At 39.8% G+C, this 25487-nt stretch overlaps 1 non-coding gene across 1 annotated transcript; it reads right to left on the bottom strand.

Moving 5' to 3' along the window:
* Nucleotides 1-19387: 19387 nt before the first annotated feature.
* LOC113733579 (small nucleolar RNA R71) lies at nt 19388-19494 on the bottom strand. The gene has a single exon (XR_003459083.1). It is a non-coding gene; the product is annotated as a small nucleolar RNA R71 (small nucleolar RNA).
* Between the last annotated feature and the right edge of the window lie 5993 nt (nt 19495-25487).

Below are 25487 nucleotides of genomic sequence, written 5' to 3'. Positions count from 1 at the left end.
ATTCGTGCCGCGAGGAGTAGCTAGTAGGCCCCACCGGCTCCACCTAACTCACTAACGTCTGAAATTGAAGATTGTGTCACAATATATCACAAACGGCTACTAACATACTTAAAACAAGCAAAACGGCAAAATCGGCACATGCAAGAGCGGAAACGGCAAAACGGGTGCACGCACCTGCGCGGAACGGCAAACGGAAATGGTCAATTCTGCCTTCTCAAACCGTTTTGATCAAAAGTTAGCCTAGGAATGTCGGATCAAGGTACATGAGGTACCGTTGCGAAGCTAAGAGGAAGGGCTACTATTTTCATGAAGACACCTAAGTCCGGATCTGAACAGAAATAGGTCGAAAGTATGGAAAATTGTTCAAGAAATTTGCACTTTAGAGTGACGAACAGGGTATGTTGGATGGACCATACCTCCCAGATCACAAATCGAAATCATAAAATTCCAAAGGCATTGGAAAGCTGAGACATAAGGGTAAAACTTTGATGTTTTGGTCAAGACCTGAATCCATTCAGAACAGAACGAAAATTGAGTGCCAAAGTACCCGTCAGAACTGTCCAGATCAAAGGCAGTTCTGACGATCAATCTTGTTTTCGTCATAACGGAAGCTACGGAATTCGGAATTCGACGCACTTTATACCGTTTCGAAGCTAAAACCAAGATCTACATTCCTTATGAAGGAGTCGACACCCAGATCGTACAGGATCAAAACCGAAAAATGCACGATCAGAGGCTGAAATTCAAAACGTACACAATTTCAGGGTACAAAACAGGTGCGAGTGTTTTGGTTATAACTCGAGCTACACAGATCCGTTTGACCGGAAATTTTGCAGATATATTCAGGACATAAGAGGCTACAATATTGAAGAAGGCCACTCAGTCCATTTGCAAGGGTAACTAGGTCAAACATGCAAGAAACTACACCAGAACCGGAAAAACAGATTCACAAAACGCATTCTAGCGGAAACATCATAAATCAGGGTATCCAAGTCCAAATCCATAAATTCAAAAACCAGCTGAAAGCTAAGAAACAGGGTTACATTTCATAAGAAGACCTCAACAACCAATTCGGAAGCAATCCTGACCAAAACAACCAATTACAGGCGCAATTCTTACATTCGGGTAAAACCAGAACAGCAATAGTAATTTCGACTTTCTCATTCCAAACTACTCTGATTGACCTGAAATTTTGTAGGCACCTTTAAAATGTCATTCCCTAAAACTTTTATGTTTTGAGCTAAGGCCAATTCGGCCTCTATCTAGGACCTAAAAATTCGGACAGAATGCTCCCTTAAGAACCCTAGGTTTTTCAATTTTCTTCCAAAACAGAAATTGGTTGCAATTAATCACTTTTCCCACCTCCTAGAGTCAATATAGACCATTTCCAATCATCATAGATAGCCACACAATCATGCTTATATTAAAACAGAAAAATCCCCAAAAATAATAAAACTTCATCATTTCAACCACAAATCAAGAAATAACCCATAAATTTGCATCTCATACAATCACTAAGCATGATTTAAGCATCAATTAAAGGAGGAGGGTGGTTCTTCACAACTTACCTTTAAAACAAGAGAGAGAGAGCTATTGGTCACCTTAGCTTTTCAAACAACTTCACCAATCACTTTAAAATCACCAAGTGGAGGAGTTTTGTGGAGCAAAACCAAAATTAAACGGTAGGAGTGGAAGATTGAGCAAGTTTGGATCAAATTTTGGAAGAGCTTTTCTTTACTTTTCTCTCTAATGAGGGCCGGCTATGAGCTTGATATTTGTGGGAATTTTTGGGTCAAATTTTTGAGTTATTTTGGTAAAATGGTAAAAGCATGAATAGTAAGTCAAAAGTAGAATTTAATCTCTAAGTGACACATGTCACTTGCATTAATGGTTTGCCTAACTTTTGTCTCTCTCACACCTATCCACTTGGCAACCTCTAAATATCTCATAACACCCGGTAATTTAATTCCAGTATTCAAAACTTAACCTAGTTGGCCGAATTTTTCCGAACTTTTCGCACTAGTGGGTCCCACATCCAGTATACGCTCTTAATTTCTCAAAACCTATTCGATACTAGAAAAATCATCTAAAAACTATATCTGCTCCTTAACAATATCTAGAATTTTTTCCTAATCACGAAAATGCAGAAAACAAGCCATGAAAAATGCGAAAACCTAGAAAATGCAAATTACGGGTTCTCACACTCTCTTCCCCTTAAAAGAATTTCGCCCTCGAAATTTTACCTTCCAAATTTAAAGTAACCAATGGCCTGTACCTTCTCCGTCTTCAGAGTCAGAAGAAACGAGGTTCTTCATTCCAGTCCCTTCTCCACTTGACGGTCCAGGGTCGGTCTTGGTTGGTTGTTGGGTTCCTTTCTTTTTACGCACTTTAATCGGACAATGAGCAATTCGATGCTCGGCGCTCCCACAGCGCAGACATCTCCTCCACTTTCTCCAACAATCATTCTCGGTGTGATTGGCCTTCCCGCAATAGTCACAAGTCAAGTGGGAAGCCATCTTTTTGCTTTCCGGAGAAGTCTCCCCCTGTCCGGTTTGGCTTCCTTTGATAAATCTTTCATTTACCGCCCCCAATGTCCATGGCGGCCGGAATAACTGGTTCACTTTCCGTACTTTAGAAGGTGCCATTGCTTCGCTAGGTTCCTCACTCACGCTACCCACTGCACCCCTTTTTCTTATTTGAGAAGCTTTCACCAGCGCCTTTGCCTTCTCGATTCGTTGGGCATTTTCAAGGGCCTCCTCGAAAATCCCTTCGTATTTCCTTTTTAGCTCTAAGTTCTTCTGCAAGAGCTCAATTTTCTCTGAATACTCGTGCTTCCATCGCCCTTCCCAGTATGCAACAAGTTTCTTTTGGACTTCTATTTCGTCTCGAAGAACCGCGATTTCCTTATACATCTCAACCCAACGTGCCATCTCACAGAATTGCTGGACCTCAGATGGTAGCCTGTCGGCAAAACAATGGGTCATAATAAAGTCTTGAATACAAGTGGCACTCTTGGTCCATGTTTGGTTCAGCTGTTGTTTCCTCCCTTTCTTCTCTTGACTCTTGGTCTCGTTTTGTTTCACTGCTCTGACCATGTCCGCGATTACGTCCCCTTTTTTTTTTTCCCTTCTCTCTTTTCTTTCCAAAAGGGTACTTTCATGCATGAATGCAATAAATTGACTAAAAGAACAAAATCTATCATACCAATTACACAAGTAACATATCGCACATAACACGCCATATTAAAAGACGGATAAGCAAGTACACAAATACATATCAAGTTGGACAGATAACCATGTACACAAGCACATATACGAGCACATATACTAACGTTAGGTAGTCGTAACATACGGACGAACCAAAAGGAAAAGGTGAAGTCGTCCCAGTATCAGCCCATCTGGTCTCTCACGTCACTTACTATCCAAACTAGATGTCCATTAATCTCTTGTGTTCATTCTGGTCAGACAAAGCCTGTTCATGTTTCCAAAATACAAGGCTCGTTTCCAAAATACAAGGCTCAAATACCTAGTAGCTTGCATCGCCTCAATTCTGGAGTACTCGGGCACGAGAAGCCGAAATAAGATAGTTCACATCTCGAGCTGGCCAGTCCCCAGAGTAAACCATCTACAAATCGAAATTCCTGCCCGACATACCTATCTATGGTCCTTAGATACCATAAGAAAGATTGAAGACCTATAACACTTCAGGGTTCATAGCTTATGCTCGAACGAGCACTTAATCCTTCATACCCATTCACTACTCAGCCCAAGCTCACTCCGCGCAGAGACCAAGCGAAGCAGGCTCTGATACCAACTGTGACGACCCCACCTCCCCCTAAGGCGAACCAAAGGGTTCGGCGGGCCGCCTGCCCAGCTCTCGCCGGGACTCAAAATTTTAAAACAATAAAATTAAATAAACCTACAAGCATACTATTCACAAGATATCTAACACCAAAAGAGTTCTATTTACATCTTCAAAAGTATCTAGTCAAACCACTCTAATACATTAGAATAACAACCAGCAGAAGGTAGACCCTATGGAGGGTTCTTATACAAACCACCAAAACAAAAACAAACATCCTAACTGTCGGACTGCTACAATCAAACCTAACTATACTAGTGTATGTGTCAAAAGTCCCCGCGTCGGCCCCTGCTAAGGAAAACAAAAGGAAAGGGGTAAGCTATATGCTTAGTAAGTAAACAGGGGCAAAAGCGTAAATCTCACGTAACAACAGTTGCACAGTAAGAGTAAAGCAAAAGCAGAAAAGTAACATCACATAATAAGGATACAGGTGGCTCCAAAGCCAAGTCATTTGCCATGCGTGATCTCCTGTCGACACTCCGTCGACCATAAATAAGGTCCGTAGAAACTTCACTTCTACACCCACCGAACACCTTATCACCCTCACTGGCCAGTCACCTCACAAACTTGCTCGGGCGAACGAAATCACAAACTTGAGCTTGAGTCACAAGCTCGGGTCACAAACTTGGTCCACATTCTCGGTGAACCGGATTCACAAACTTGGTGACCTCAGACTAAGTTGGACTGGCTTCGACCAAGCCCTGACCGGCTCGAATAGTCCATCTCGGTCGGAAGATCAACCCCAAACTCACAAACTTCACAAAATTATTCAAAAGTCACCCCGAGCCACAAGCTCAAGGGGTTTAGTTCCAAAATGATTCATATACATATGCCATATACAAATGTGTGCGTAAATTAGGGTTTAGGTCGAGTGCGATAAAGTACACCCTCGCCTAGGTACCCTTTTCATACATATCAAAACACATAAGCAACTAACACATAAGAGCGGCCTGAATACTTACACAACGAACAAAAGAGCAAAAGTACGAAATTCGTGCCGCGAGGAGTAGCTAGTAGGCCCCACCGGCTCCACCTAGCTCACTAACGTCTGAAATTGAAGATTGTGTCACAATATATCACAAACGGCTACTAACATACTTAAAACAAGCAAAACGGCAAAATCGGCACATGCAAGAGCGGAAACGGCAAAACGGGTGCACGCACCTGCGCGGAACGGCAAACGGAAATGGTCAATTCTGCCTTCTCAAACCGTTTTGATCAAAAGTTAGCCTAGGAATGTCGGATCAAGGTACATGAGGTACCGTTGCGAAGCTAAGAGGAAGGGCTACTATTTTCATGAAGACACCTAAGTCCGGATCTGAACAGAAATAGGTCGAAAGTATGGAAAATTGTTCAAGAAATTTGCACTTTAGAGTGACGAACAGGGTATGTTGGATGGACCATACCTCCCAGATCACAAATCGAAATCATAAAATTCCAAAGGCATTGGAAAGCTGAGACATAAGGGTAAAACTTTGATGTTTTGGTCAAGACCTGAATCCATTCAGAACAGAACGAAAATTGAGTGCCAAAGTACCCGTCAGAACTGTCCAGATCAAAGGCAGTTCTGACGATCAATCTTGTTTTCGTCATAACGGAAGCTACGGAATTCGGAATTCGACGCACTTTATACCGTTTCGAAGCTAAAACCAAGATCTACATTCCTTATGAAGGAGTCGACACCCAGATCGTACAGGATCAAAACCGAAAAATGCACGATCAGAGGCTGAAATTCAAAACGTACACAATTTCAGGGTACAAAACAGGTGCGAGTGTTTTGGTTATAACTCGAGCTACACAGATCCGTTTGACCGGAAATTTTGCAGATATATTCAGGACATAAGAGGCTACAATATTGAAGAAGGCCACTCAGTCCATTTGCTAGGGTAACTAGGTCAAACATGCAAGAAACTACACCAGAACCGGAAAAACAGATTCACAAAACGCATTCTAGCGGAAACATCATAAATCAGGGTATCCAAGTCCAAATCCATAAATTCAAAAACCAGCTGAAAGCTAAGAAACAGGGTTACATTTCATAAGAAGACCTCAACAACCAATTCGGAAGCAATCCTGACCAAAACAACCAATTACAGGCGCAATTCTTACATTCGGGTAAAACCAGAACAGCAATAGTAATTTCGACTTTCTCATTCCAAACTACTCTGATTGACCTGAAATTTTGTAGGCACCTTTAAAATGTCATTCCCTAAAACTTTTATGTTTTGAGCTAAGGCCAATTCGGCCTCTATCTAGGACCTAAAAATTCGGACAGAATGCTCCCTTAAGAACCCTAGGTTTTTCAATTTTCTTCCAAAACAGAAATTGGTTGCAATTAATCACTTTTCCCACCTCCTAGAGTCAATATAGACCATTTCCAATCATCATAGATAGCCACACAATCATGCTTATATTAAAACAGAAAAATCCCCAAAAATAATAAAACTTCATCATTTCAACCACAAATCAAGAAATAACCCATAAATTTGCATCTCATACAATCACTAAGCATGATTTAAGCATCAATTAAAGGAGGAGGGTGGTTCTTCACAACTTACCTTTAAAACAAGAGAGAGAGAGCTATTGGTCACCTTAGCTTTTCAAACAACTTCACCAATCACTTTAAAATCACCAAGTGGAGGAGTTTTGTGGAGCAAAACCAAAATTAAACGGTAGGAGTGGAAGATTGAGCAAGTTTGGATCAAATTTTGGAAGAGCTTTTCTTTACTTTTCTCTCTAATGAGGGCCGGCTATGAGCTTGATATTTGTGGGAATTTTTGGGTCAAATTTTTGAGTTATTTTGGTAAAATGGTAAAAGCATGAATAGTAAGTCAAAAGTAGAATTTAATCTCTAAGTGACACATGTCACTTGCATTAATGGTTTGCCTAACTTTTGTCTCTCTCACACCTATCCACTTGGCAACCTCTAAATATCTCATAACACCCGGTAATTTAATTCCAGTATTCAAAACTTAACCTAGTTGGCCGAATTTTTCCGAACTTTTCGCACTAGTGGGTCCCACATCCAGTATACGCTCTTAATTTCTCAAAACCTATTCGATACTAGAAAAATCATCTAAAAACTATATCTGCTCCTTAACAATATCTAGAATTTTTTCCTAATCACGAAAATGCAGAAAACAAGCCATGAAAAATGCGAAAACCTAGAAAATGCAAATTACGGGTTCTCACACTCTCTTCCCCTTAAAAGAATTTCGCCCTCGAAATTTTACCTTCCAAATTTAAAGTAACCAATGGCCTGTACCTTCTCCGTCTTCAGAGTCAGAAGAAACGAGGTTCTTCATTCCAGTCCCTTCTCCACTTGACGGTCCAGGGTCGGTCTTGGTTGGTTGTTGGGTTCCTTTCTTTTTACGCACTTTAATCGGACAATGAGCAATTCGATGCTCGGCGCTCCCACAGCGCAGACATCTCCTCCACTTTCTCCAACAATCATTCTCGGTGTGATTGGCCTTCCCGCAATAGTCACAAGTCAAGTGGGAAGCCATCTTTTTGCTTTCCGGAGAAGTCTCCCCCTGTCCGGTTTGGCTTCCTTTGATAAATCTTTCATTTACCGCCCCCAATGTCCATGGCGGCCGGAATAACTGGTTCACTTTCCGTACTTTAGAAGGTGCCATTGCTTCGCTAGGTTCCTCACTCACGCTACCCACTGCACCCCTTTTTCGTATTTGGGAAGCTTTCACCAGCGCCTTTGCCTTCTCGATTCGTTGGGCCTTTTCAAGGGCCTCCTCGAAAATCCCTTCGTATTTCCTTTTTAGCTCTAAGTTCTTGTGCAAGAGCTCAATTTTCTCTGAATACTCGTGCTTCCATCGCCCTTCCCAGTATGCAACAAGTTTCTTTTGGACTTCTATTTCGTCTCGAAGAACCGCGATTTCCTTATACATCTCAACCCAACGTGCCATCTCACAGAATTGCTGGACCTCAGATGGTAGCCTGTCGGCAAAACAATGGGTCATAATAAAGTCTTGAATACAAGTGGCACTCTTGGTCCATGTTTGGTTCAGCTGTTGTTTCCTCCCTTTCTTCTCTTGACTCTTGGTCTCGTTTTGTTTCACTGCTCTGACCATGTCCGCGATTACGTCCCCTTTTTTTTTTTTCCCTTCTCTCTTTTCTTTCCAAAAGGGTACTTTCATGCATGAATGCAATAAATTGACTAAAAGAACAAAATCTATCATACCAATTACACAAGTAACATATCGCACATAACACGCCATATTAAAAGACGGATAAGCAAGTACACAAATACATATCAAGTTGGACAGATAACCATGTACACAAGCACATATACGAGCACATATACTAACGTTAGGTAGTCGTAACATACGGACGAACCAAAAGGAAAAGGTGAAGTCGTCCCAGTATCAGCCCATCTGGTCTCTCACGTCACTTACTATCCAAACTAGATGTCCATTAATCTCTTGTGTTCATTCTGGTCAGACAAAGCCTGTTCATGTTTCCAAAATACAAGGCTCGTTTCCAAAATACAAGGCTCAAATACCTAGTAGCTTGCATCGCCTCAATTCTGGAGTACTCGGGCACGAGAAGCCGAAATAAGATAGTTCACATCTCGAGCTGGCCAGTCCCCAGAGTAAACCATCTACAAATCGAAATTCCTGCCCGACATACCTATCTATGGTCCTTAGATACCATAAGAAAGATTGAAGACCTATAACACTTCAGGGTTCATAGCTTATGCTCGAACGAGCACTTAATCCTTCATACCCATTCACTACTCAGCCCAAGCTCACTCCGCGCAGAGACCAAGCGAAGCAGGCTCTGATACCAACTGTGACGACCCCACCTCCCCCTAAGGCGAACCAAAGGGTTCGGCGGGCCGCCTGCCCAGCTCTCGCCGGGACTCAAAATTTTAAAACAATAAAATTAAATAAACCTACAAGCATACTATTCACAAGATATCTAACACCAAAAGAGTTCTATTTACATCTTCAAAAGTATCGAGTCAAACCACTCTAATACATTAGAATAACAACCAGCAGAAGGTAGACCCTATGGAGGGTTCTTATACAAACCACCAAAACAAAAACAAACATCCTAACTGTCCGACTGTTACAATCAAACCTAACTATACTAGTGTATGTGTCAAAAGTCCCCGCGTCGGCCCCTGCTAAGGAAAACAAAAGGAAAGGGGTAAGCTATATGCTTAGTAAGTAAACAGGGGCAAAAGCGTAAATCTCACGTAACAACAGTTGCACAGTAAGAGTAAAGCAAAAGCAGAAAAGTAACATCACATAATAAGGATACAGGTGGCTCCAAAGCCAAGTCATTTGCCATGCGTGATCTCCTGTCGACACTCCGTCGACCATAAATAAGGTCCGTAGAAACTTCACTTGTACACCCACCGAACACCTTATCACCCTCACTGGCCAGTCACCTCACAAACTTGCTCGGGCGAACGAAATCACAAACTTGAGCTTGAGTCACAAGCTCGGGTCACAAACTTGGTCCACATTCTCGGTGAACCGGATTCACAAACTTGGTGACCTCAGACTAAGTTGGACTGGCTTCGACCAAGCCCTGACCGGCTCGAATAGTCCATCTCGGTCGGAAGATCAACCCCAAACTCACAAACTTCACAAAATTATTCAAAAGTCACCCCGAGCCACAAGCTCAAGGGGTTTAGTTCCAAAATGATTCATATACATATGCCATATACAAATGTGTGCGTAAATTAGGGTTTAGGTCGAGTGCGATAAAGTACACCCTCGCCTAGGTACCCTTTTCATACATATCAAAACACATAAGCAACTAACACATAAGAGCGGCCTGAATACTTACACAACGAACAAAAGAGCAAAAGTACGAAATTCGTGCCGCGAGGAGTAGCTAGTAGGCCCCACCGGCTCCACCTAGCTCACCAACGTCTGAAATTGAAGATTGTGTCACAATATATCACAAACGGCTACTAACATACTTAAAACAAGCAAAACGGCAAAATCGGCACATGCAAGTGCGGAAACGGCAAAACGGGTGCACGCACCTGCGCGGAACGGCAAACGGAAATGGTCAAATCTGCCTTCTCAAACCGTTTTGATCAAAAGTTAGCCTAGGAATGTCGAATCAAGGTACATGAGGTACCGTTGCGAAGCTAAGAGGAAGGGCTACTATTTTCATGAAGACACCTAAGTCCGGATCTGAACAGAAATAGGTCGAAAGTATGGAAAATCGTTCAAGAAATTTGCACTTTAGAGTGACGAACAGGGTATGTTTGATGGACCATACCTCCCAGATCACAAATCGAAATCATAAAATTCCAAAGGCATTGGAAAGCTGAGACATAAGGCTAAAACTTTGATGTTTTGGTCAAGACCTGAATCCATTCAGAACAGAACGAAAATTGAGTGCCAAAGTACCCGTCAGAACTGTCCAGATCAAAGGCAGTTCTGACGATCAATCTTGTTTTCGTCATAACGGAAGCTACGGAATTCGGAATTCGACGCACTTTATACCGTTTCGAAGCTAAAACCAAGATCTACATTCCTTATGAAGGAGTCGACACCCAGATCGTACAGGATCAAAACCGAAAAATGCACGATCAGAGGCTGAAATTCAAAACGTACACAATTTCAGGGTACAAAACAGGTGCGAGTGTTTTGGTTATAACTCGAGCTACACAGATCCGTTTGACCGGAAATTTTGCAGATATATTCAGGACATAAGAGGCTACAATATTGAAGAAGGCCACTCAGTCCATTTGCTAGGGTAACTAGGTCAAACATGCAAGAAACTACACCAGAACCGGAAAAACAGATTCACAAAACGCATTCTAGCGGAAACATCATAAATCAGGGTATCCAAGTCCAAATCCATAAATTCAAAAACCAGCTGAAAGCTAAGAAACAGGGTTACATTTCATAAGAAGACCTCAACAACCAATTCGGAAGCAATCCTGACCAAAACAACCAATTACAGGCGCAATTCTTACATTCGGGTAAAACCAGAACAGCAATAGTAATTTCGACTTTCTCATTCCAAACTACTCTGATTGACCTGAAATTTTGTAGACACCTTTAAAATGTCATTCCCTACAACTTTTATGTTTTGAGCAAAGGCCAATTCGGCCTCTATCTAGGACCTAAAAATTCGGACAGAATGCTCCCTTAAGAACCCTAGGTTTTTCAATTTTCTTCCAAAACAGAAATTGGTTGCAATTAATCACTTTTCCCACCTCCTAGAGTCAATATAGACCATTTCCAATCATCATAGATAGCCACACAATCATGCTTATATTAAAACAGAAAAATCTCCAAAAATAATCAAATTTCATCATTTCAACCACAAATCAAGAAATAACCCATAAATTTGCATCTCATACAATCACTAAGCATGATTTAAGCATCAATTAAAGGAGGAGGGTGGTTCTTCACAACTTACCTTTAAAACAAGAGAGAGAGAGCTATTGGTCACCTTAGCTTTTCAAACAACTTCACCAATCACTTTAAAATCACCAAGTGGAGGAGTTTTGTGGAGCAAAACCAAAATTAAACGGTAGGAGTGGAAGATTGAGCAAGTTTGGATCAAATTTTGGAAGAGCTTTTCTTTACTTTTCTCTCTAATGAGGGCCGGCTATGAGCTTGATATTTGTGGGAATTTTTGGGTCAAATTTTTGAGTTATTTTGGTAAAATGGTAAAAGCATGAATAGTAAGTCAAAAGTAGAATTTAATCTCTAAGTGACACATGTCACTTGCATTAATGGTTTGCCTAACTTTTGTCTCTCTCACACCTATCCACTTGGCAACCTCTAAATATCTCATAACACCCGGTAATTTAATTCCAGTATTCAAAACTTAACCTAGTTGGCCGAATTTTTCCGAACTTTTCGCACTAGTGGGTCCCACATCCAGTATACGCTCTTAATTTCTCAAAACCTATTCGATACTAGAAAAATCATCTAAAAACTATATCTGCTCCTTAACAATATCTAGAATTTTTTCCTAATCACGAAAATGCAGAAAACAAGCCATGAAAAATGCGAAAACCTAGAAAATGCAAATTACGGGTTCTCACACTCTCTTCCCCTTAAAAGAATTTCGCCCTCGAAATTTTACCTTCCAAATTTAAAGTAACCAATGGCCTGTACCTTCTCCGTCTTCAGAGTCAGAAGAAACGAGGTTCTTCATTCCAGTCCCTTCTCCACTTGACGGTCCAGGGTCGGTCTTGGTTGGTTGTTGGGTTCCTTTCTTTTTACGCACTTTAATCGGACAATGAGCAATTCGATGCTTGGCGCTCCCACAGCGCAGACATCTCCTCCACTTTCTCCAACAATCGTTCTCGGTGTGATTGGCCTTCCCGCAATAGTCACAAGTCAAGTGGGAAGCCATCTTTTTGCTTTCCGGAGAAGTCTCCCCCTATCCGGTTTGGCTTCCTTTGATAAATCTTTCATTTACCGCCCCCAATGTCCATGGCGGCCGGAATAACTGGTTCACTTTCCGTACTTTAGAAGGTGCCATTGCTTCGCTAGGTTCCTCACTCACGCTACCCACTGCACCCCTTTTTCTTATTTGAGAAGCTTTCACCAGCGCCTTTGCCTTCTCGATTCGTTGGGCATTTTCAAGGGCCTCCTCGAAAATCCCTTCGTATTTCCTTTTTAGCTCTAAGTTCTTCTGCAAGAGCTCAATTTTCTCTGAATACTCGTGCTTCCATCGCCCTTCCCAGTATGCAACAAGTTTCTTTTGGACTTCTATTTCGTCTCGAAGAACCGCGATTTCCTTATACATCTCAACCCAACGTGCCATCTAACAGAATTGCTGGACCTCAGATGGTAGCCTGTCGGCAAAACAATGGGTCATAATAAAGTCTTGAATACAAGTGGCACTCTTGGTCCATGTTTGGTTCAGCTGTTGTTTCCTCCCTTTCTTCTCTTGACTCTTGGTCTCGTTTTGTTTCACTGCTCTGACCATGTCCGCGATTACGTCCCCCTTTTTTTTTTTCCCCTTCTCTCTTTTCTTTCCAAAAGGGTACTTTCATGCATGAATGCAATAAATTGACTAAAAGAACAAAATCTATCATACCAATTACACAAGTAACATATCGCACATAACACGCCATATTAAAAGACAGATAAGCAAGTACACAAATACATATCAAGTTGGACAGATAACCATGTACACAAGCACATATACAAGCACATATACTAACGTTAGGTAGTCGTAACATACGGACGAACCAAAAGGAAAAGGTGAAGTCGTCCCAGTATCAGCCCATCTGGTCTCTCACGTCACTTACTATCCAAACTAGATGTCCATTAATCTCTTGTGTTCATTCTGGTCAGACAAAGCCTGTTCATGTTTCCAAAATACAAGGCTCGTTTCCAAAATACAAGGCTCAAATACCTAGTAGCTTGCATCGCCTCAATTCTGGAGTACTCGGGCACGAGAAGCCGAAATAAGATAGTTCACATCTCGAGCTGGCCAGTCCCCAGAGTAAACCATCTACAAATCGAAATTCCTGCCCGACATACCTATCTATGGTTCTTAGATACCATAAGAAAGATTGAAGACCTATAACACTTCAGGGTTCATAGCTTATGCTCGAACGAGCACTTAATCCTTCATACCCATTCACTACTCAGCCCAAGCTCACTCCGCGCAGAGACCAAGCGAAGCAGGCTCTGATACCAACTGTGACGACCCCACCTCCCCCTAAGGCGAACCAAAGGGTTCGGCGGGCCGCCTGCCCAGCTCTCGCCGGGACTCAAAATTTTAAAACAATAAAATTAAATAAACCTACAAGCATACTATTCACAAGATATCTAACACCAAAAGAGTTCTATTTACATCTTCAAAAGTATCGAGTCAAACCACTCTAATACATTAGAATAACAACCAGCAGAAGGTAGACCCTATGGAGGGTTCTTATACAAACCACCAAAACAAAAACAAACATCCTAACTGTCCGACTGTTACAATCAAACCTAACTATACTAGTGTATGTGTCAAAAGTCCCCGCGTCGGCCCCTGCTAAGGAAAACAAAAGGAAAGGGGTAAGCTATATGCTTAGTAAGTAAACAGGGGCAAAAGCGTAAATCTCGCGTAACAACAGTTGCACAGTAAGAGTAAAGCAAAAGCAGAAAAGTAACATCACATAATAAGGATACAGGTGGCTCCAAAGCCAAGTCATTTGCCATGCGTGATCTCCTGTTGACACTCCGTCGACCATAAATAAGGTCCGTAGAAACTTCACTTGTACACCCACCGAACACCTTATCACCCTCACTGGCCAGTCACCTCACAAACTTGCCCGGGCGAACGAAATCACAAACTTGAGCTTGAGTCACAAGCTCGGGTCACAAACTTGGTCCACATTCTCGGTGAACCGGATTCACAAACTTGGTGACCTCAGACTAAGTTGGACTGGCTTCGACCAAGCCCTGACCGGCTCGAATAGTCCATCTCGGTCGGAAGATCAACCCCAAACTCACAAACTTCACAAAATTATTCAAAAGTCACCCCGAGCCACAAGCTCAAGGGGTTTAGTTCCAAAATGATTCATATACATATGCCATATACAAATGTGTGCGTAAATTAGGGTTTAGGTCGAGTGCGATAAAGTACACCCTCGCCTAGGTACCCTTTTCATACATATCAAAACACATAAGCAACTAACACATAAGAGCGGCCTGAATACTTACACAACGAACAAAAGAGCAAAAGTACGAAATTCGTGCCGCGAGGAGTAGCTAGTAGGCCCCACCGGCTCCACCTAACTCACCAACGTCTGAAATTGAAGATTGTGTCACAATATATCACAAACGGCTACTAACATACTTAAAACAAGCAAAACGGCAAAATCGACACATGCAAGAGCGGAAACGGCAAAACGGGTGCACGCACCTGCGCGGAACGGTAAACGGAAATGGTCAAATCTGCCTTCTCAAACCGTTTTGATCAAAAGTTAGCCTAGGAATGTCGGATGAAGGTACATGAGGTACCGTTGCGAAGCTAAGAGGAAGGGCTACTATTTTCATGAAGACACCTAAGTCCGGATCTGAACAGAAATAGGTCGAAAGTATGGAAAATTGTTCAAGAAATTTGCACTTTAGAGTGACGAACAGGGTATGTTGGATGGACCATACCTCCCAGCTCACAAATCGAAATCATAAAATTCCAAAGGCATTGGAAAGCTGAGACATAAGGGTAAAACTTTGATGTTTTGGTCAAGACCTGAATCCATTCAGAACAGAACGAAAATTGAGTGCCAAAGTACCCGTCAGAACTGTCCAGATCAAAGGCAGTTCTGACGATCAATTTTGTTTTCGTCATAACGGAAGCTACGGAATTCGGAATTCGACGCACTTTATACCGTTTCGAAGCTAAAACTAAGATCTACATTCCTTATGAAGGAGTCGACACCCAGATCGTACAGGATCAAAACCGAAAAATGCACGGTCAGAGGCTGAAATTCAAAACGTACACAATTTCAGGGTACAAAATAGGTGCGAGTGTTTTGGTTATAACTCGAGCTACACAGATCCGTTTGACCGGAAATTTTGCAGATATATTCAGGACATAAGAGGCTACAATATTGAAGAAGGCCACTCAGTCCATTTGCGAGGGTAACTAGGTCAAACATGCAAGAAACTACACCAGAACCGGAAAAACAGATTCACAAAACGCATTCTAGCGGAAACATCATAAATCAGGGTATCCAAGTCCAAATCCATAAATTCAAAAACCAGCTGAAAGCTAAGAAACAGGGTTACATTTCATAAGAAGACCTCAACAACCAATTCGGAAGCAATCCTGACCAAAACAACCAATTACAGGCGCAATTCTTACATTCGGGTAAAACCAGAACAGCAATACTAATTCGACCTTTCTCATTCCACACTACTCCGATTGACCTGAAATTTTGTAGGCACCTTTAAAATGTCATTCCCTAAAACTTTCATGTTTTGATCTATGGCCAATTCGGCCTGTATCTAGGACCTAAAAATTCGGACAGAATGCTCCCTTAAGAACCCTAGGTTTTTCAATTTTCTTCCAAAACAGAAATTGGTTGCAATTAATCACTTTTCCCACCTCCTAGAGTCAATATAGACCATTTCCAATCATCATAGATAGCCACACAATCATGCTTATATTAAAACAGAAAAATCCCCAAAAATAATAAAACTTCATCATTTCAACCACAAATCAAGAAATAACCCATAAATTTGCATCTCATACAACCACTAAGCATGATTTAAGCATCAATTAAAGGAGGAGGGTGGTTCTTCACAACTTACCTTTAAAACAAGGGAGAGAGAGCTATTGGTCACCTTAGCTTTTCAAACAACTTCACCAATCACTTTAAAATCACCAAGTATGTGACGCCCCGAAAGAATAAGAGTGAGAACCCGGAAATTTTCTAATTTTCTAGGGTTTATTTTATTTAATCGCCCGCGTTTTCTACATTTTCTTTGTTAGAAAAATTCCCCAGATAAAGTTTATGAGCAAAGATAATTTTAAAATGATTTTTCTAGTATCGGTTAGTTTTTGAGAAATTAAAAGCGTATTTTGGACGTGGGACCCGCTAGTGCGGTAAATGCATTATATTTTTGACAACTTGTTGGAATTTTGTATTAAGTGATATTATTTTACAATGTGTTAAGATATTTGTATTGGAGAGACAAAAAGATAAGAATAAAATCCTAAAGGACCATTTGTCACAAAACCATTGGACCTTGACTTTTGACCAAGACTTTTCTAACTTTACTAAAACCAATTTGGACCCAATTTCTCTCCATTTTAGCTTGTCTTGGACGAAATTTTGAGAGAAAAAGAGAGAGAAAATCCATCATCTTGCACTTTAATTTCTTGTCCAAATCTTGAGTTCCAACCGATTAAATTGCAAATCACTCCATAAAACTTGCTAGCTAAGGAAGATTGAAGCTCTTGGTGGAGTTGTTTTGGAAGAAAAATCCCTAAGTCATCACCTTTCTTGATATTTGAAGGTATCATGTCTAGCCATCCTTTCTTTGTTCTTGATTATGCTAAATTAGAGACTTGTGATGTCTAAAGAGATGGTTTGATGGATTATATCTTGAGTTGTGGTTGAATTGATGAACTTTTATTATTTTTGGGGATTTTTCTGTTCTAATATGAGTATGATTATGTGGTTATGTATGATGATTGGAAATGATGTTTAATGATTCTAGAAGGTGGAAAAAGTGGAAGATTGCAAGTAAATTCTGTTTTGGAAGAAATCTGGAAAATTAGGGTTCTTGGTTCTTCATTCTATCCGAAATTTTTGGTCCTAGATAGAGGCTGAATTGGCCTTAGCTCAAAACATGAAAGTTGTAGGGAATGACATTATAAAGGTGCCTACAAAATTTCAGGTCAATCAGAGTAGCGTAGAGTGAGAAAAGTCGAAATTACTATTGCTATTCTGGTTTTACCCGAAATTGGGATTTGCGACTGTAATTGGTTGTTTTGGCTAGAATTGCTTCCGAATTGGTTGTTGAGGTCTTCTGATGAAATTTAACCCTGTTTCTTATATTTCAGCTGGTTTTGGAATTTCTGGATTTGGATTTGGAGAGCCTGAGTTATGATGTTTCCTCTAGAATGCGTTCTGTGAATCTATTTTTGTGATTCTGGTATAGTTTCTTGCATTTTTGACCTGGTTACACTCGAAACTGGGTTGAGTGACCTTCTGTAATATTGTACCCCTATCTCTTAGCTTCGAAATGGTGGGTCTTACACCTTCATCCCGCAAAATGACGTCAAAACTGTTTTTTTCTGGTTTTGAGCTTAACTTTCATTTCCAAACTTTTCCCTAGTTTGACTTGTACTAGTACTACTTGGAGTTTGCTGAATGGCTATTGGATGAATTTGTTGTTGTGTGTGTACCTTTGGGTTGGAATGAGGAAATCATGAAGCCATGACGGCTGGAAAAGTTAGCAAATTCAGGGGAAGTGCTGTCCGAACTTTGAAGGGATTTGTTTGCATTGAGTTTGCGATCTAGGACTTGGATTTGAGCAAGGCAATGAAGTGTTTCTTGCATTATTTCTGAGCCATGGAGGTAAGTGACCCTAAACTGTTTCCAAAGTTACTTACGAAGTGTTTCTTGCATTATTTACTCGACTGCATATCATGCGTGCTTGCATGTGAGTTCATGACATGTTTTGGCTTGAAATGAGTACTTGGGGAGTCTTGTGCTGAACACCAACGTCTCCTCCGTTTGTTTATGTTCATGTTCATCTGGAGCTCAAAAAGGGGCTCCCTCTTAATGTTAATGTTAATGTTAAATGATCTGTTTGAGCGTTGGGTGTTCAAGTACTATGATTTCACTGGCTCACGAGAGCAATAAACGGACATTTGATCTCTGAATCATGACATCATCGAAATGATCGAAATGCATTATTGTGAAATATATTTGATTTCTGATTTTACTGGTTACTCGCTGAGCTTCTAGCTCACCCCAAAAATATTTTATTCCCCTCCACAGGGCTCAAAGCGAAGGAAGGTCTTGTTGTGCTTATTCACATGTCTGGATGGCCTATGTTTTGTACAGTTTGGATTTGGAAATCATTTTATGTATAGTTGAGAATTATTTTCGCTTCGCTTTTGACATGTAATTATTGGAGAATTTGATGTAATATTTGAGTTTTATCTTGTAATCTGTTTGAGGAATGTAGTGAACGACTGAGTCCCGGCGAGAGCTGGGCAGGCGGCTCGCCGAACCCTCTGGTTCGCCTTAGGGAGAGGTGGGGCTGTCACAAAGTGGAGGAGTTTTGTGGAGCAAAACCAAAATTAAACGGTAGGAGTGGAAGATTGAGCAAGTTTGGATCAAATTTTGGAAGAGCTTTTCTTTTCTTTTCTCTCTAATGAGGGCCGGCTATGAGCTTGATATTTGTGGGAATTTTTTGGTCAAATTTTTGAGTTATTTTGGTAAAATGGTAAAAGCATGAATAGTAAGTCAAAAGTAGAATTTAATCTCTAAGTGACACATGTCACTTGCATTAATGGTTTGCCTAACTTTTGTCTCTCTCACACCTATCCACTTGGCAACCTCTAAATATCTCATAACACCCGGTAATTTAATTCCAGTATTCAAAACTTAACCTAGTTGGCCGAATTTTTCCGAACTTTTCGCACTAGTGGGTCCCACATCCAGTATACGCTCTTAATTTCTCAAAACCTATTCGATACTAGAAAAATCATCTAAAAACTATATCTGCTCCTTAACAATATCTAAAATTTTTTCCTAATCACGAAAATGCAGAAAACAAGCCATGAAAAATGCGAAAACCTAAAAAATGCAAATTACGGGTTCTCACATAATGCAGTAGAAGTTCCTAATTCACACTTAGCTACATTTTTGGAAATTTGTGATACAATTAAAATGAATGGAGTTAGTGATGATGCTATAAGGCTAAGATTGTTCTCATTTTCATTGAGAGATAAGGCCAAACTTTGGCTACATTCTCATGCTTCTAATACTTTCACCGGATGGGATGATTTATCAAGAGCATTCTTGAATAAGTATTTTCCACCAGGTAAGACTGCTAAGCTAAGAATGGATATCACTAGTTTTAGCCAATTAGAAAGTGAATCATTATATGAAGCATGGGAAAGGTTTAGAGATTTGCTTCGAAAATGTCCACATCATGGACTGCCGGAGTGGTTAATCATACAAACCTTCTATAATGGTTTAGCTTTTTCTACTAAAACTATGATCGATGCAGCTGCAGGTGGAGCTTTAATGGGTAAATCACCCCAAGAAGCTCAGAATTTGATAGAAGAAATGGCTGCAAATAACTACCAATGGGCCAATGAGAGAGGTAATACAAGACGTCACGCAGGTATGATAGAAATGGACACTCTCAATATGCTGAGTGCTCAAATGAATAATGTGATGAAGTTGCTAAGTAGACAAGGTGGAGTTGGTCCAAGTTCATCTAATGCACATGTAGCGTGTTGTTCTATATGTGGAGGTGAACATGATACTAATGAGTGTGTTGATTTTGAGCAGGTACAATTCGTCAATAATTACAATCGTAATGTTCAAAATAACCCCTACTCGAATACTTACAATCCAGGGTGGAGAAATCATCCAAACTTTGGATGGAAGGACCAAGGAAATCAACCAAGGCTAACCAATCCACCGGGGTTCCAATCAAGGCAACCACAAACTGAAACTAAACCTGGTTGGGAGATGGCGGTGGAAAAGCTTGCTAAGGTTACCTCGGACAGATTTGAACGAGTAGAAGGGAGACTGGATCAACTCACTACAATGTACAAGAATGTAGAGGTCCAAATTGATCAAATTGCTAGTTCTTTGAATAATCGAAATCAAGGAGAATTACCTAGCAAAACGGAGGTTAATCCTAAGGAGCATGTCAAAGCCATTACTCTTCGCAGTGGTAAACAATTAGAAGATCCTCCAAAGGTGGAAATTGAGAAAGATGAGAATGAAAAACAAGAAGAAAAGCAGAGGAACCAAGAGGCGATTGTGGAGGAAAATAGTCGGGAGAATCCAAGAGAAAAGCAACCATCATCTTCCACTACCATTCCAATACCTCCTGCGGTTCCATTTCCACAAAGATTAAAGCAAAATAAGTTTGATAAAGATTTTGAAAATTTTGTTAAACTTTTCAAACAATTGCACATTAACATTCCTTTTGCCGATGCTATTTTGCAGATTCCGTCTTATGCAAAATTTCTCAAGGAAATCATGACTAGAAAAAGAAAGTTGGAAGACTGCGAAACAATAGCATTAACGGAGGAATGTAGTGCAATTATTCAAAATAAGCTACCACCGAAGTTGAAGGATCCGGGGAGTTTTTCTATACCTTGCACCATAGGTAACGTTGATTTTTCTAAGGCATTGTGTGATCTTGGTGCTAGTGTATCATTAATACCTTTAACGGTGGCTAGACAATTGGGTTTGCATGAGCTTAAACGCACTAATATTACTTTGCAACTAGCGGATCGGTCTATTAGATATCCATTGGGAGTGTTGGAGAATGTATTGATAAAAGTTCAAAAATTTATCATTCCAGTGGATTTTGTGGTGTTAGACATGGAAGAAGATATATCTACGCCAATTATTCTAGGTAGACCATTTCTAGCTACTGCAGGTACTATTATTGATGTCAAAAATGACAAGCTTAAGTTTCAAGTAGATGAAGAAGAGGTAGAATTTAATTTGAATGAAATGGAAAAATACCCTTCTTTTACCGATCATGCTTATTCTATTGGCACAATTGATAAACTAACCCAAGAGATGAGTCAAGTTAACTTTGACTTAGATCCTCTTGAGTATTGTTTAATGAGTTTAGGTAAGCAAGAAGATGTTTGTGAAGAGATTGAAGAATGGGCCAAGTATCTGGATTTTCAAGTACCTTATAAAAGAGGTAATTTGTATGAAAGTCTTGGCCAAGGAAAAGGGCTTTCACCACCTTCAGAAATTGACCCTCCAAAGTTAGAGCTCAAGCCACTTCCAACTCATCTAAGGTATGAATTTCTTGGAGAAAATAGCACTTTACCTGTAATTGTTAGTGATGACCTTGATGATGAGCAGTGTGCAAAGTTGTTAAGAGTTCTAAGAAGGTATAAGAAGGCAATTGGATGGACAATTTCAGACATTAAAAGTAAAGTCCTTTTATATGCATGCATCGAATTTTATTGGAGGATGGTTGCAAACCAGTGGTGGAAACACAAAGAAAACTCAATCCAAACATGAAAGAGGTGGTAAGAAATGAAATTCTTAAGTGGCTTGACGCAGGTATAGTTTTTCCCATCTCCGATAGTGTTTGGATTAGTCCAATTCATGTGGTACCAAAGAAAGGTGGAATAACTACAATCGTGGGTAAAAATGATGAATTGATTCCATCTAGACTTGTGGTAGGGTGGAGAGTATGTATTGATTATCGTAAGTTAAATACGGTAACAAGAAAAGATCATTTTCCCCTACCATTTCTTGATCAATTATTGGAGCGAATAGCTGGATATGAATTTTACTGTTTTCTTGATGGTTTTTCAGGATATAATCAAATAGCTATAGCTCCAGAGGATCAAGAGAAGACCACATTTACATGTCCTTATGGCACTTTTGCCTTTAGAAGAATGCCATTTTGTTTATGCAATGCTCCTGCAACTTTTCAACGATGCATGATGGCTATATTTTCAGATTATATTGAGAAAATTATGGAGATATTTATGGATGATTTTTCTGTGTATGGTTCATCTTTTGACCATTGTCTTCATAATTTGGAATTGATTTTGCAGAGATACGAGGAAACAAATCTTGTACTGAATTGGGAGAAATGCCATTTTATGGTAAAAGAAGGAATTGTCTTAGGACACAAGATTTCCTCCAAGGGAATTGAGGTGGATCAAGCCAAAATAGAAGTCATCGAAAAATTGCCACCCGCAAGCAATGTCAAGGGGATAAGGAGTTTTTTAGGACATGCTGGTTTTTATAGACGTTTTATCAAAGATTTTTCTAAAATAGTAAAGCCATTATGTGATTTATTATGTAAAGATACCCCTTTTCAATTTGATGACAATTGTTTGGTTGCATTTGAAAGGTTGATGAAGGAATTGATTTCGGCCCCAATTATAACTTCGCCCGATTGGTCACTACCATTTAAATTGATGTGTGATGCAAGTGATTATACGGTTGGAGCAGTTTTGGGACAAAAGAAAGAAGGACGGTTGCACGTCATTTACTATGCTAGCAAGTTGCTAAATGAGGCACAACTCAATTATGCAACTACAGAAAAAGAGCTATTGGCAGTGATATTTGCTTTGGATAAATTTAGATCTTATTTAGTAGGATCTAAAGTTATTATATATACGGACCATGCGGCTCTTAAATATTTGCTACATAAAAAAGATGTAAAACCTAGACTAATTCGGTGGATTCTTTTATTGCAGAAATTTGATGTGGAGATAAAAGATAAAAAGGGAACGGAGAATCTAGTAGTGGATCATCTATCACGCCTAGAATATATTCCAGTCAAGGATCAAGTTCCTATTCAAGAGAATTTCCCGGATGAGTTTGTCCTAGCAATTATCAATTCTCCATGGTATGCTGATATTGCTAATTTTTTGGTAAGTGGAGAGATTCCAAGGGGATTTAATTACCATCAAAAGAAGAAATTCTTACATGATGTCAAAAGTTACTTTTGGGAGGAACCATTGCTGTATAAACATTGTGCCGATGGTATGGTGCGTAGATGTATTCCCGAAAATGAGGTACATAATATTTTATATCATTGTCATAACCTTGAAACAGGTGGTCATTTTAGCACTTCAAAGACTGTGGCAAAGGTGTGATACCCCGAAAATTAGGAGGTTGTTTGTAAAGAAAATACTAAAGTGTATTTCTTTGGGTTTGATTTAAAACCTTATTTTGTTTTAAAAAGACTAGAAACCCTAAAATTTTAATCAAAAACCCTAATTTACTTGTGACCAACCGGTTTTCTTAAATCCCTCATATTTTAATTGAAACCCTAATTTTAATCACTGGAATTGTAAAATTCCTCACGTTTTTCTTAAAAATACCCTTTATTTGGAAATTATTTATTTATTATAGCCTTACTACCCAATCATTCCACAATAAGTGCAAATGAACCTAGAAAGTAGGGTTTCACTTTTCGTTTCCAAGTTGGAGCAAGTTAGGGTTTTCACGTTTTTCCGAAGGGTGATTCTTCGGTATGGAGTAAGGATCAAATTTGGTGTTTAAGAGTGACTTTTAGGTGAGAAATAATATGTGATTAGAAGCAATGATAAAAGGTTAGTGAATAGGAAGTAGAAGCCCTAATACGCGTGATTTAAGAAAAAACGGTGCGAACCGACGGGTATCGATCACTACCGATTGAACCCACAACTTGATCACCACTTTTTTACTACCACATACCCTTGATATTTTTACAAAATATCCCCCCTCATCCTCAGCCATGTGACCAAAATATGTGGCCCAAAATGCAAGGAAAAAGAAAGAGAAATTTGGAAGGCTTTGGTGGTGACAAGTGTCACACACCTATGGCTCTTTGACCAAACCAATTGTCTTGCCTTTTTATCTTCCATTTAGCTTCATTCTTCCTGATTTTCTTCTGGTTTGGCCTGGACAATAGAGAGAGAAAGAGAGAGCAAGAATTTCACCATTTCATCTTGATTTGCACCATCCAAGTGAGGAACCAAAATTCTAAACCGATTAAAGTGTGAGTTGTGACCTTGGGAAGCTAGGGGAAACAAAAATTCCAAGAGGAGGTGAAGTATTACTCTTGCAAGCTTCATTTGTTGAGGTATAAGGCTAAACCATGGCTTTGATTCTTTTATTTTGGTTTAAGTTGTTATATAATACTTGTTTTGGTTGGATTAGTGGTGATACAAGTTGTTATGATGATTTAAAGGTGATTTATGTGAGTTAGGGTTTGAGGAATTTGCTGCCTATCCTTGCTATATGGATGATATATGTTGTATTTAAGCTTATATAAGTGGTTGTGGTGATTATTGGAGCAAGAAATCAAGAAAGGTAGCATTGAATCCCAAAATTCCAGATTTCTGGAAAATTTCAGCTCTATTCTGTCCGGTTTTATTTCACCATGTTAGAGGCTGAATTAGGCTTGGCATAAAACATGAAAGTTGTATAGAATGGTATTTTATAGGTTCCTACAAAATATCAGCTCAATCGGAGTAACGTATCTTGTGAAAAGACCAAAATACCATCACTATTTTAGGATGTTTCCAGTGTCCCGTTTTAGTCAGTTCATCCAGTTTATCATGTTTATTCACTAGGATCCGTGCTAATTTATCCATTTACCAAAACATGAAAGTTTTAGTACTCTGTCTTATCTTTTCAACACCTACAAGAACACCTTAAACGGACCTTGGTAGCCTGAGATATGACCATTCTAGTGCAGTACGGTTAATTAGCCGTATAGTTGGACGTTGGCTCTGTAAATTGGGAATTTGACCAGGTTACACTGGCAATTTGACTAAGTGACCTTCATGAAAGTTGTAGACCTTCGTCTTAGCTTTGAAACGGTATAAGTTGTACACCAATCTGATAAGCGTAGCCTCAGATGTGTTCTTTCCGCAAAAACCCGTCAAATCTATCTTTTGTAAACTTCATTTCCGCATTTGTTATTAGTTGATTTATGTCCTTGTATTGTCTTAAGCCTATTGAATGGCTATTGAACTTGGATTGTTGTGTGTATACCTTTGGGTTGATGAGAAAAATAATGAAGCCATAAATGGCTGGAAATAGGAAAACACAAAGGGCATGCTGCCCAAATTTACGCTCGAGAACTCGAGAACTATACTTGCAACTTGAGTAAGGACTTGGCCGAATTTATACCCTTGAGAAATAAAATAATGACTGCTCGGAGTACGTTTTCTTTGTCACTTCGACTTAAATGGAGATTTCAAAGTTTTACGAGCAAGCATAAGTTTTACAAATATTTTACTCATAGTCTTTGGTTTAAATGTACTTTTTTCACTTCCAAAACTATACTTATACTTTGTACTAGTAGTTATTTGGATTTTCTTTGGTTCACTTAAACTTTGGAGGGGTTTAACTGTAATATTTTCTCTTGGCTATATTAGGGTTTCTTGGCGATTGAGAGTGTTATCCAGGAGGATACTTTGGGCATTAT

This window comes from Coffea arabica, chromosome 2e (genome assembly GCF_036785885.1).
Source record: "Coffea arabica cultivar ET-39 chromosome 2e, Coffea Arabica ET-39 HiFi, whole genome shotgun sequence".
NCBI lineage: Eukaryota > Viridiplantae > Streptophyta > Magnoliopsida > Gentianales > Rubiaceae > Coffea > Coffea arabica.
The sequence above is the reverse complement of the archived record's forward strand: the minus strand, read 5'-3'. Positions and strand labels throughout refer to the sequence as shown.